Here is a 14,835-nt window from a genome sequence, read left to right on the forward strand (position 1 = left end):
GTATTTTGATGGCTGCCCTTGAAATAAGGCAGAGATCAAAGTGAGGCCTTCCTGGGCAGTATTTATCAAAGCACAGTTCTTACTTCTCCTAAGGAATTGTTCTCAATAAGATACGCTCTCATCCAGAAAAGGAACAGTCCCATTTGTCTTTTCCTTTAACTTCTTCATGGTCACTAGTTTGTAACACTTCACCCTCTGGAGAAATAACCGCCTGCTTTCTGTCAGTCTCATTAATACTCCCTTCAGCAAACTCCTGGCTGATGCCTAGCTAGGGTACTATCCTTCAAATGGAGCCTGGCAATAATGATAGCGATAACTGATTAGGCCAGGGTTAGATTTTTAACCATCTGGTTTCACTGCCTATAGGCCAGATGCTAATAACAAATTCCTGCTTTGAGGCAGAGTGTAAAACTGCATGAGTAAGATCATTGTCTATTCTTCACATTATTAAATCAAGTTTAATTTTTGAGACATAGTCATTAAGTTATGTTGAATGTATTTTTTATAATTTTGTACATGTGTGAAACTTACTGGACTTGATTTTAATTTAAAAAGTGATGACTGTTTCCTTTTTAAATGCCATTTACCAAATTGATTTTCTAAAAGTGCTGTTACTTTATAGTCACATTTCATAGCAAATCTACAGACAATAAAAACAAAAAAATGTTGAGAGAAACCCACCACAGCTGAACACAGGTGAATTCATTAGTTTTCAGTTCTAGCAGTAGAGAATCATCTTTATGTAATTGTGAAGGATACATAATTAATGGAGTGGATTGGAAATTTTATACGAATTTCATACTTCTAGGAAGAAATAGTAGAAACTATTTGTGTGTATACAGATTTGTTTTTAATTGAAAATCTTTATCTGGAAAATTGACACACAATATTATACAGGAGAAGGCATCATTTTGATTTTATCTTTGCATTTAGTCAATTTACATGCAGGTTTTTAGAAAATTAAAAGCTAGATTTTATATAAAATGTCAATTTTCTTGATCGATCTCAAAAATAATACCTTCTATTCATATTCCACAGAAAGGCTAAATATAGCTTGTTCCTTAAGGTTTTGGAGGCAATTTAAAGTTCTAACAGAGATATGCACAATTAATTTAGCAAAAATGGTATTATTTGCAACCATCCCTAAGATACAAATATGTCCAGGAGAGCAAGAATTTATACCAAACTTCTGGAATAATATTTTCATTTCATCTTTATGCTTTACAACTAACATGCATATGTAAGAAATTTGCTCTTATGACCTTAAGTAAATAAAGTGTGACACTTTAGTAGAATAAGAAAATGTTTTATTTCTGTACTGTAAAGTATTTCACTAGCCATCATAAGCATGTTTGCTAGCAGTTTCTGCTTTATAAACTGGAATACAACTTCTGTTTGCCAGATGTCCTATTATTACCTGATTCATGGATGTGTTTTATAATTAAAAGGTCAACTGTAGCCATTAAAATTATTACTATGAAGCAATATGCTTTTAGGCAAAATGGCTTCTATTTTAACATCATTACTTTTATGTCATAGATGCTGAAGGGCAAAGGAGATTTTGAAGGGTAGCAGAATTCACCACCCTACAATATACCACTTTAGACTAGGATTCTTTTGAGCTAAAGGCAATCAAAGCCCAGCAGATTCAGGAAAAACTCTTTCCTCCTCCTCAACTACCTAAATTTACCATCGAAAAGGCACTTGTACTAGGACGTGAGCTATCACCAGAGATACCTTTTTACCTAAAAAACTTATCTGCATAACAGGGCAAATTTGGGTTTCCAAACATCTCCTCTGCCTTTTTGAAAATGGCCTTTCTTCCCACTGGTATCTCCTGACCCTTACCCTTTTTCTTAGCTCAAGTGTTATATAAGCTTCTGTTACCTTACTGCCCTTTAAGTCTTCTTATCTTATGGGGGGTCCCATACGTATGAAATTTGTTTTTCTCCTGTTAATCTGTTTTATATCAATTTAATTATTAGAGCAGTCAAAGAAACTAGAAGGAAAGCAGGGCATTTTTTTCTGTACTTTTTTAACTTTAATATTTTGAAACTATATTCACCATCTCTAAAACTGAGTGACTGTTACCAAGAACATAGCAGTAAGTGAGACTGTACTTTATTTCTTAGAGAATAATTGAGAGAAATTGTTGTATCATTTGGGACAAAAACTGTTGAGTTTGTCATTGTTAAGGCAGAGGGATTGTAATGGTGGCACTAAGTCTTCTATTTTGAGATTTGAATCTCTGGTATAATTTTATTTAACAAGTGTAATTTAGCTTGGGACTTTTTAAAAGCTTTTTTCCTTTCTTTCCTTCACTTTCTTTCCACCAACTGTTAATGGTTCTGCTTCCTATACATTTGCTATGCAGACCCGTTTCGATGTTTCTATTTATTTTGGCCCAGTACTGGCCCTGTGACTTGGGAGAGATTTTGTATGGGATCCATTCCGGGCTCCAATTTAAATCTATGTAACATGCAAAGGTTGTGATAACCAGCCTAACAGTACCTTCCCCCACCCCCAGCTAGGGGCCAAAGAAATTTATTTCCTGGTTAGAAAATACAAAACTTGAGACCAAACAAAGACTCAACGTAGTAGTTCGCAGTAGATTCCATCAGACTATGCCCAGAAGACCCTTCTCTTACTTTAATAAATCTTCTTCTAGGTATTTCTACATGACTCGTGAATGCTTTCACGGCCCGCGAGTGAGCAGACTCAACTGTCATTTTTTCTGTTTCAGAAGAAAATTCCCAAATCACTAGGATCAGTTCTTCCTTGGTCAAGAGGATTTATTTTATTTTATTTTTACTTAACTATTTACCACCTTCTGTTTTGGAAATATTAATAGGGATCTCAAGATTTTTATGCAAGGTAGGAGTCTTATTAAAGGGCATTCTGGTCCTGGTTCTCAGGAAGTTCTTTTTCTTCCACATGGAATATCTTCTTTCTCTCCCCTTTACAAAATCTCCAGTATCCCTATTCCTTTCATCTTAAAGTCACCCCTTTGACTCTTTCTTCCTGACACCCTCCTACCAACCCTACATAGTCTTTGGAAGAGTTTTTCTTTTTAAAAAAAAAAAGGAAAGAAAAGAAAAACAAAAAAACATACATGAAACTGCATTAGCAAGCATGTGTCTAGATCTTTCTTAAATTCTGTTTGTCTTAAACCAAAATTTCTGTTTTAGGGAGCAAAGGCAGAGGTATGCTTTGACTTTCTGCTACTTTTTAGACTCACGCACGTGTCTCTTGGTGATCTGACAATGTTTTGGACAGAAAATAAGGTACTTTGTCCCCAACTGAACACAGCCCAGCATTCCTTTTATGTTATACTAATGAATATATGTAGATTATTTTTAATACCAACTTAAAACATATAATGAGGGTGGTGAGAACTGTTTTTGTCATTTCAGAAAAATGTAGGTATTGTGCTTTTCCATAACTCAAATATAGCCATTGATAATTTTTCTTCATTTCTTTTAAATGTGTGTATAATATTTCATGGTGCACCATGATAATTTACTTTATTAATTAGAATTTTCATTTTTTATACATGGAAATTAGTGATGAGTTTGTTTCTCAATGGCATCTTAAACTAGAGTATAAGTTTATTCCTCACACCATTTTATGCTTTCACAATATATTAACAAAGAAACAACCCATAGCAAGATTTAAAATATAAATACTCTATCCTAGAAAAACAACACATTTTTTAAATTCTTTAATAAAGAGTCATATCACTTTTTATACTCACTCGTTAGATGAGTGACATGTGTATAATTTTTTTTTTCTCTTCTCTTTTGGCTTCGAGGAGTCATTGGGCTTGAAAAATATCTAAGTTATCAGATTCCTAATCATTGTGTTTCAGGAGTTCAAATTTAACAATTATTTTTATTGTTTAGCTATCAAATTGTATTTAGATTTCTATATACTTTTTATTCATATACATTACTCTTCAAAAACATTCATAAATAAGAATCAAATAAAGCAAACTAAACCTATGAATTACACAGAGTAACATATGCTTACATGAACCTTGGAACTATTTTTGAAAAGCAAAGCAAAGATGAGAAGTAGACAAAGATATTTTATTGCAAGGCTCTGAAAAAAAGTAATAGTTGCAAACGTCTGAAAAAAACTCACAACCTGATTTTCTATACTTCTGTAGTAGCAATATTCTATAATTTAAAGAAATGCAATACTTTATAAATATTTAAATCTCACTCTCCCCTTGAAATTATTAGAGGACCAAACAAACAATTAGAATTAGAATTAAATATGATAATATTTTGAGTGATTTTGCAAGTTCTTTGACACTGTCTTTAATAAAGTGAGTCTGTTGTGTTAAAAACATATAAAATGAAATTTTTGGCTAATATGTGTCTGCAAGACATAAGTCATACATGCCAAATAATTAATTTTTCCTCATGAAGTATATTCTTGAATAGTTCTCAATTATGTCTGTTATATCTATACACACACATAGATACCTAGCATAAATTTCCTATCATAAATGACTTCATTGCAAAATGTGTCTACATATTAAGAGAAGTGCAGGAGAATTTTTAAATGTAGCTATCTAAAATGTATAGAATCTACAATGTGTGGTGGTCAGAGTACATTAATTTCTTAGCGTATTGTTTATAAATATACGAGTATGTCAGAAAGTTAATTGTTCTTACAGAAAAAGCAAAGGTGAATTAAAGTTGATAAAATGATTTCTGGATGAAAGAGACTTTAATGACATTTTTAAATCACCACAGTTATTGTTATGTTTTGCCCAGTGAATTTTATATGTATATTATTATCTGAATTTCTTTTTGGATTTTTTTTTTTCTTTTAACAGGCTCTATCTAATAATTCAGTGCATTTCAGTCAATAATCTCACATAAAAGAATAAAATAACCATGTCATTGTTTATCACTGGGGTTTTATTGAAACCAAGTTCACATAGCTGAAGCAAAATAAAAATGTAAATAATAATTTAGATAATTTTAAAAATACAAAAACATGCTACCATTTCTATGTTATACAGATATGTTTCTCAAATGCCTGATGAGAGGAATCAATTTATATATCATCGATGAGTTTTATTAACCATAATAGTGATTAATAAACTTGAAAACATAAATTTTCCAATAATTCTTCACAGAATTTCATGAGCTACCTTTTCATAAGGATAATATGAGAAAAAAACTTTAATATATAATTTTTAAATAATTTAAATACAAAAGATTAGTACATAAAATTTAAATGTATTGTTAGTTTAATGTAATTTTCAAAAATTACACGATATTTGGAAGATCATGTACTAGAAATAATTACTACTAATAAAATTATTTCCATGGGCATTATTTAAAATTAAGTACTCAGTAAACTTTTAAAGCTAAATTATTAGAAAATATCATGTATTGTGCTAAATTAAATTTACTTTGGTGTCTGGGCTATTTCTGCCTAACACTGAGTAAAGAAATGCATGTGTGAAATCAACACAGAAGCTCTACAAATAGGTAATAGGCAACACTGCTCTAATAATATCTACTTTTTATTAATGTATAACCAAAAGCTGCTTTCTAAAGAAAAAAACTAAAAAATAATCTTTAAATTTATGTTGTTTCGCCCTTTGTTGAATTTAAAAAAATCCATTCTAAATACTGCATCCCTTGAAAATTATATTGTCTTTTAAAATTAATTTCACTATCACATTTTTGAAGGTGCCTCTTCTTCTGGCCTGGAGTGAATAAGATATTCTGTAATTACCGTTATGTATTAAACAACAACAAAATGACGAATCATTAAAAAAAACCACAACTATAGACCCTGAGAAAAGTGGGGGGTGGAAGCAATGAGGTGAGAAACTGTTTGTTATTTCTTAGGATTTTGAAATAGACCTGATTCCAAGATTGTAGTTTTCATAACAAGAGTCCATGAATCTTGTTCAGTTGAACAGACAGGTACTGAAGTGTTAAATGATAAAATGGCTAGAAAATTCCAGAGTAGAGTATATGAGAGTAGAAATTTACATGTAGAAAGAACTCAAGACACTGCAGTAGAGGTCTTCGTTCTTTGGACAACAACCTATACATTTGCAGGGTTAAAACGTGACATTTGGAAAGAACGACTTACAAAGACAAAACAGTTACCAAAAAGTTGCTAGGTGAACAATTCCAAGAGGGGATCCACTACAAAAACTCACCTGAGTTTCTCCTCTATCCAAATGGGGAAATTCTCATTGAACATATAAGGTATTCAGTGTAGAACTCAGAAGGACTTTTGTGGCTAAATTAGTCCTAGAATGAAGACTGCCACAAAAGAAACAAATGAATACACAGGAATATAACTGCCTTCTGGAAAATACCAACCACTTTTTAAATGAATAACATAAAACTAGCTCTTCTACATGTAAACTATAGTGTTCAGAAGCCAATAAAATATTGCTAAACTATTAAAATATTGCTAAATATAAACAAGCAAGCAAAAGGGACCCCGAATCAGGAGATATAACTGTCATTTGAAAATGACAAGTGGCAAAGAAGATGGAACTAGCAGAAAAGGACAGTAAAAGACAATTCTAAGAATGTAATATATACTCAGGGATGAACATAATGAGGACAGAAAAGAATAATTTTAAAAGGACCAAACTGGAACTTCAAAATAGTAAAATGCATTATGTAAATGAAAATTATATGAAGAGTTATAAAACAAGATAGAAACCACAGGAACAAATTTATCAGTGAATTTAAATGTATTGCAAACAGATCTTTCCAAAGAATGTAGGTGAAATAAAAATAAAATGTGTCAGTAAGCTGTGGTACCAAATCACATGATCTAACACACAAGCATAAACAAAACACACACACACACACACACACACATACATAGTTCAGAAGGAGAAGTGAGATCACAAAAATGCAATTTGAATCAATGACTGATAAACACTTTCCAAATTTGTTGAAAACTGTAAACCTATAGATTCAAAAACTAAAAAGCTCCAAATATCATAAATATAAAGAAAACCACACCAAGGCACATACATTCAAATTGGTGAAGACTAGTTAGTGATTAGGAGAAAACCTTGAAAACAGTAAGTAATAAAAAACAAATTACGTAAAGAGGATAAAAGATAAGAAAGACTAAAGACTTCTCTTCAGATCTGGTTAAGGTCCAAGACAATGTAGCAATACCTTTAAAGAACAGAAGCGGAAAAAAACTGCTTAATGAGATAACCAGCATAGACTGCAATTGTGTACTTAAATCCATGCAGCCTCTCTTCTGACTTGTTCCCAACTGCATACAAATATTGCTTAGTATTTTCTGTAAGACAGTACTCATTCAGTTAATTTATTTAGTTGATTTTTGCTTTTTATTTCAACTAGATTATGTCCTAATAGGGCAAGGGCTAGCAATATGTGTTCCTCTATGTTTATGCAGCACATAGATCAGTGCCAGAAGTCTAAAATGTATCCTGAAATTAGTGGGGAGTCATTAAAATAGATTTAAGCGGGAGAAATTACATGATCAAATTTACAGTATGTATTGTTCATGGGCCTTTTGGAAAGACAGATAGAAGACAATATACCTATAAGAACACTGATCTATTTATTACTTGGCTGCTCTATTGTTTGCGTCCTTCATTTGCTCTTCTATGCTGTGTCATTCCCATAAGCATGAAAACATGCTATCACACTCACAAAATCCTTCAGTGACCCCATGCCCCTACTAGTAGCATCCTGATTTGCACACTCCCCTCTAGAACAATAAAAACTTTTCAAACATTAAAGGCATCCCGTTTTATGTTTTGCAAAAAATAATATAAATGGAGCCACTTCAAAATGGAGTTGGAGCTACCATCCCAGAGGAACTACCTTGCAGGACATGCAAGGTCAGACAATTAAGTTTGCAAACTCATCCTAGAAAAAGTGCTGCAATATCACATACCACATTGCTGAATATCACTACAGTCACCTTCCAAGTACTTCCCTTGGGAAGCTATGCACAGATGCCAGGGCCTGGTCCACCCCTCAAAGCAATTTTGGAACTTTTTTACTGGAATGGCCATCAAAGCTGGACATCATATTACCCTTGATGTCCTGAAAGTCATCAAAAGGTCTTTCTGTCCATATTTCTTTTATCTTCGGGTAAAGAAAGAAGTCATTGGGGGCCAGATGAGGTGAGTAGGGAGGGTGTTCCAATACAGTTATTTGTTTGCTGGCTAAAGACTCCCTCACAGACAGTGCCGTGTGAGCTGGTGCATTGTCGTGATGCAAAAGCCTTGACTTGTTGGCGAAAAGTTCAGGTCATCTAACTTTTACACGCAGCCTTTTCAGCACTTCCAAATAGTAAACTTTGTTAACTGTTCATCCTGTAGATACAAATTCATAATGAATAATCCTTCTGATATCAAAAAAGATTAACAACATCGCTGCAACAAGTTCGGGAACTTAATTGTCAGAACTCGTACTCCTCAAATATTTGGAATTTTAAAACTGGGCAAAATACCTTTGGACTAGGCCTAACGCATGCATTCCAAACAACTATTTGTTACAACTACCAGACTGAAAATTGAAGACATTCCTTAGAGTTAGCATCACTATTTTAGCTTATTTGCACATACAGAAATCCCTTCTTCAGCCTACTAACACCAGAGAAATTCCTTTCTTCTATTCATGTAATTATTTCCCTTTGCATGCTCATAAATACCACTTGCCTTCCCTCCTAAGTAACATACTATTTGGGTTTCTGCCTGAATCAGTGCTTCCTGAACAGCTAGTCTTTTGGATCTCAAATAAATGTTTGTTACCTCTCACTTTGGCCTTTTAATTTTAGGTTAGCAAATTCTGTTCCCATTCTTAATATTTTATATTTCATTCTTTCAGAAGTTTCAAGGAAAAATATATTTATTGAAATATACCAAAGACATGAAAATGTACACAAATCATAAGCCTAGCGATTGATGAATTTTTACAAAGGAAATACCTGTGTAATCATCAACATTATTCAGAATCTTAAAAACCTCCCTGGGCAATTTCCCAGACATGATACACCAAAGCTGTACAATATCAATGTTTCCATCACCATATATTAGTTTTATTGTTTTTAATTATATTTCATTAATCAGTAATTATTTATTTTTCATTTTTGTGTAAAATTAAACAGTATGAGTGAGCCAGGACTTACTTTTACTTCTACCACCGATTAATATTTTGGTCATTTGGGGTTCTTTTTAGTATGGATAATGTTGCTATGGATATTCTCGTGCATGATTTTTTTTTTTTTTTTGGTTTGTTCTTTAATAATTAAACACCAACTTTTGTTAGGTTGACCTGGGGGGGCTCCAAAGAGTGTTTTTCGATAGACTTCTGTTTTTTGTAGCAGGGAGCTCTACCTAAGCTAACCATTTTACATTCTGACTACATTTACAACCCAGTTTGATTGACTCAGTAGAGTTATAAAAAGGCAAACAGATCTCACTTTCTAATCCAAATTTTAATCTAAAAAAGATCTATATGATGCCAAATAACCCATTTCACTGAATTTTCACTTTCAGCCAAACTTCAGCCTTCTTCATGTCACTCTGGTTTCTCATTTAATACTTGCCATTTACATGCTATGTGAATTTCTTTCACCTGAGTTTCCCTGGGCTTGTTTTCCATCCTCCATGTTGGTTCACTAGTCAGCTGGTCCGTCAATGTTCTTGTTTTTATTAGTGCCATAAAAATGCTCCCCGAACTGACTCTGGGCGGTGCACGCACACTGCAATATAGAGACGATGTGCCCCGGAACTGCACACCCGAAACCCATACAACTTCACCCACGAAGGTCACCCCAGTCAATTCAATAAAAATTTAAAAAAAGGTCTCTCCCAATCTAAGACCGGAGAGCCGATGAATGTATAGCTCAGTGTTAGGTGGCACGTCACTTTATACCACATATGTTGATTCAGTCACTCATGTCAGTCCCCAGAAGAAGAGATCTGGTCACGTAGACACACCAAGGAAGGCGGTTGAAAACATGGGTCATGGTCCTTTCACCTCAGCGTGCACCTGCTCGCTCCCAGGATACCTGCGTCCTCCCCGTCCATGCACATCTGATGACCTTCTGCTTTGCCTCATCTTCATAGGAAACAAATGTTCCTGAAGCACTGCTCCTCCACTTCTGTCCCTACCCCCTAATTCCTGTTTCAGCCCTCAGTCCAAGGCCTGTCATTTCCTTGCTGCCAGTTCTCCATGTTTTCTGTGTGACCATGCTGGCCATTTCGTGCATGATTTTTGTACGCGTATATAAGCACTTCTGTTGGGGGTGGAATCCCACATAATCATAGAAGTTATGGAGCATAGTTAAGATATAGCAAATAATAGACACATTTTTAGAAAGCATTTTTACTAATGATAATCCCATGGGAAAAGTGTGAGGGATTCAGTTGCTCCAAATCATCAACATCAGATATTTATTATGACTAATTATAAAGTAATATTAAACATTGAGATGTTGTATAGGGGGATTTCATTGTGTTTTTAATGAACCCTTCCATTCACATGTTATTGAACAACTTTTAACATGCAGTTTAGACACTTTGTTTTCCTCTATAAGATGTACTTATTTGTCTTTCCTCTTTTTTACACTGACTTTTCAGTCTTCTTAAAGTTTTAGGAAATCTTTTTATATTCTGCATATGTATTTCTATTTGCAAATAGCATCTGGCTGTTTTTACCTTTCTCTATCACTTGACTTCTTGAGATTTTGATCAGATGGCATTCATTTTTGAGATGAATTTTGTGGAGATAGATAAGTGTGCTATATTGAATTCTCTGACACGAGTGCAACTTGGCCATAATGTACTATACACACACACACACACACACACACACACACACACACACACACACACACACACATATATAATTTATCACTGAACTCCTTTAATATTTTTTTAGGTTCAGATTCTGTCAACAAACTTTTCGTTGGGTCATTATGATCTTAGACAGCGCTGACACTTCCCAGCAAATTCTGTACTTCTTTACCATTATTATTTAAGGGTCTTATTCATCTGAAACTGCTTTTATTGTGATGGTATGAAGTACACATGCAGTTTTTCTTTCCGCAACGGATAATCAATTTAGCAGCATTATTAGTAAAATGTGTGCCTTTCTATGGTGATGTGAATGACATCACTACTGTATATCAAGGTGTTATATACCAAGTTACATTTTAGAGTAAGATTGTCAGTTTCCATGCGCACGTGCCCCCCCACACACACACTCAGTTTAATTTGGATTTTGAATGAAATGCTTTTAATCTACAAAGCAGTATGGAAAGAATGGACATAGTATTTATAAAATTGAGTACATCAATTATATTTATTCATTTATCAGGAAGTCTTGAACATATTTTGTTAGGTTGCTTATAGGTTTTGTGGCTATTTTAAAGAAGATTTTAAAAATTTAGTTATTGTGGTTGTCTCAGTGTAATGAAATAAAATTGCCTTTTTGTAGTTTTTTTTAATCCAAAAAATGGATATAAAACTGCTAACCTTATTCATTCCCTTAGTTTATCTGTGGATTCTCTTATGTTTTCTAGTAGCAAATCATATAATTCTGAAACATTGACAGTATCTTTCTGTTTTTTAATCTTATTATCTTTTTTACTTTTTCAGTGCATTGTTCTGAAATAGCTGATACTATTTTTTTATCCTTGATTTTAAAATTAATTACCTTAACATTTTTCAGTGTCTGATATTTGATACAGGGTTTCTGAAACTATCCTCATCAGGTTAACGGGAATTGCTTCTATTCCTACAATATTAAAAGGTTTGATCATGAAATGATGGTAAATTTTACCAAATGATTTTTTTTCTGTATCTATTGATACAACACTGGGCCATTTTTTTTCTTATAGACTCTTAATATATTGAATTAATATTATTTGATTTCCTAATAAAAAAAATATATGTTATTGGTTTCGTTAATGTATTGCTTGGTTTTATGAGTTTCTTTTTTTAAGGAGATATATACTGTCCCCAAGTTTTGAGTTAAATAACTTATAAAATTTATTTCTTGTACTATACCAGTGTGATTGTATTTGAAATGAAATGAAAAATGTTTCTGTGGTGGCTATATATATACACTGCTCATATTTCCTACTGCAGGAAGAAATTTTATTGATAACACTAGCTACAATGCCTATGGATCCACCATAGTGTACAAACAGAGAACATATTTAGGCGGGATGCAGCAAGGAAAAAACAGAAAGAAAGAAAAAAGTGAACAAAGCATGAGCACAGCAGGAGTCCCAGTGGAGGCACTGTATGTTCAAACAGGAACTGTTCTAACAGATGAGCTTGGTACTTGCCTTGGCTGAAGCTTTCTAAAAGCTGCACTGCTCTCTGAGCTCTTACACAAACTTCCTTCACTTTCTCTACACAGATGTCATATGTACATTGTGGCCTATAGGCTTTCCATTCTTATTTCTCTCCCTCTGCTGTAATACTACCAGGCATTTCCCCCTATAAATCCCTCACACATCTGATAGTTCCTCAGCACCTACTTCTTGGAGACAACCAACACTGGTGGCTTTATTTCATTACAAGTAACAAACAGATTAGATACACTATTTTCAAGTAACATTTAGTGAGAAATTTTCCAAACCTTACCACCATCACGTGGAGCCCAGAAGCTTGATGAAAAAATGTGGTTTTAACAGGACTTTCGTCTGATGACACCGGGTAGACTGCAAATATCACATGAATATATGAATAAAACTAGTTATAAATTAAAGAGGAATAAATTTAACACTCTACATCTCTTCCTGTGTGTGTATGTGTGTGTGTGCGTGTGTGTGTGTAAAATGTTCATATATAATATAAAAACTAAAAAACCCTTGTATGTTAAGTTTGCTAGGTTCTGTTCTACATGCTGTACAGTGACACGTTCTGATTAAATATTTATAAAAACATCACCCTTTCTCAGATCAAGAATCGATGACACAGACAGTAAATAACTTGTACCAGGCCATGGTGTTATTTAATGATAAAAGAGAGGTTTGACCTGGGTTGTCTGTTCCCAGAACTCATCCTACTTAACGATCTATTGTAGTATCTCCACTGAGTGAATATAAATAAGGACAATATTTCACAGAAGAGTTTCCATATTATTTTATCTTGATCCTTGAGCAATTTTCGCTCCAGAAAAAAATTATCAAAGGCAAGCTCAAAGCTTTATACCATGAGATAAAAGTCAAGCTTATTAATATTAATTATACTTCATATTTGAGTGTATGTTACCTGTATATAATTGTTTACAACCAAAAAAAGCATTTCATACAAATTTTTAAATGAAAATTCTTCTTACCTTTCTTACGATATAATCATTATTTCATCTAAAATCTGATTCAGTAACCTTTAGGTAATGGTAATATAGGTCAAATATCTTCAAATATACTGCAGTATATTGGTCAGATTCTATTTATGTGTATAAACCTCTTAAAGTTGGTGTTAATGATGGGACAGGGAGATAAATACACAGCACATGAGCTTTTCTTCTATATTTAATATTCTGACCCAATATTAAGATGATAGTTGAGGACTTTAGTCTTTATTCCTTTACCACATTTTCAATTCTCACTGACTTAATAACTTGTCAGTAATGGGATAGGAACTAAAATAAACTCCATAAATGTGAAAACACATTTTATTATATAGTTTGTTGGAAATATTCTTAAAATGGCAATATTCTTATCCAGATTTTTTTTAAAAAGTGCCTGTTTTCTTTTTCCAGAGAATAGTTTATAATATTTTTCTACCTGGCCTCAATCTTCCTTTCTAGGGTCACTTTGTACCATTCTTTCCACCTGGTGGTATAAGCAACCCAGAGTGTGTCTGTGAATTTTTCCGTGAAGTTTTGTTTTCTAGAAATACTTTCTGCCCCCATCCTTGCTTTCAGGACCAGGTTATACAGATTTCAATCCCTTTAGGCCCTAACAAAATACTAGGTACATAGAAACATTGGGGGAGAAAAATTAACTGCAATCCATTCTTCAGTTTTCAGGAATCATTATTTTAACTCTGTCATCAATGGTAACATGATGCCAGCTGCTTTTTGAGTTTTGGGTAAAATTGGATGTTTTGCAATTCTGACACCTCTGTGAGCCCTGAAGTTCCCAAGACTTTCTGAAGATGTGAATGAATGGCAAGGATGTTCACTAGTTCATATCTACAGAAGCTTCTAGACTTCTGCTTACATATATGAAGTTGTAAGTTTCTGTGCAGGCCTTCTCAAAATTAAATATGCATAAAAATCACCCATGAGTCTTAGAGGGTAATTCTGATTCAGTAATTGGGGTGGCACTTAATAATATGCATTTCTAATGAGTTTCCATAATGATGCTGGTCTGTGGGTTACACTTTGAATGGCATTAGTGTGGAATACTGTGACAGCCTGTCATAGTAAATTCAATTCCTTCTTTCATTTCCACAAACAAATATGTCCATATATCATATGTGCATAATCTTTGAATATGGTAGACTTTTTAAGAAAGACTAAGAAGTGTTTTCATTTGAAGTGCTATAAACTATTTGAAATAAAATGAAAAGCTTATCACCCTCAAAGTATCCTTAGGTCACCCCACTAACGAGGAGATTGACTAGCTTTTTACCCCATGTAATTCTAGTCTCTTTCATTTAGTTAATTCCTTGTACTTTCATTTAGTTAGTTCCTTATACTTTCATTTAGTTAGTTGCTTATACTTTCATTTAGTTAGTTCCTTATACTTCCTACTTTTCTTTTCTGAACACATACTTTGGCATTGGCCAACGTTATCTTTCCAGAGACTCATCCACTT

Source organism: Rhinolophus hipposideros, assembly GCF_964194185.1.
Source record: "Rhinolophus hipposideros genome assembly, chromosome: 4".
Classification (NCBI taxonomy): Eukaryota; Metazoa; Chordata; class Mammalia; order Chiroptera; family Rhinolophidae; genus Rhinolophus; species Rhinolophus hipposideros.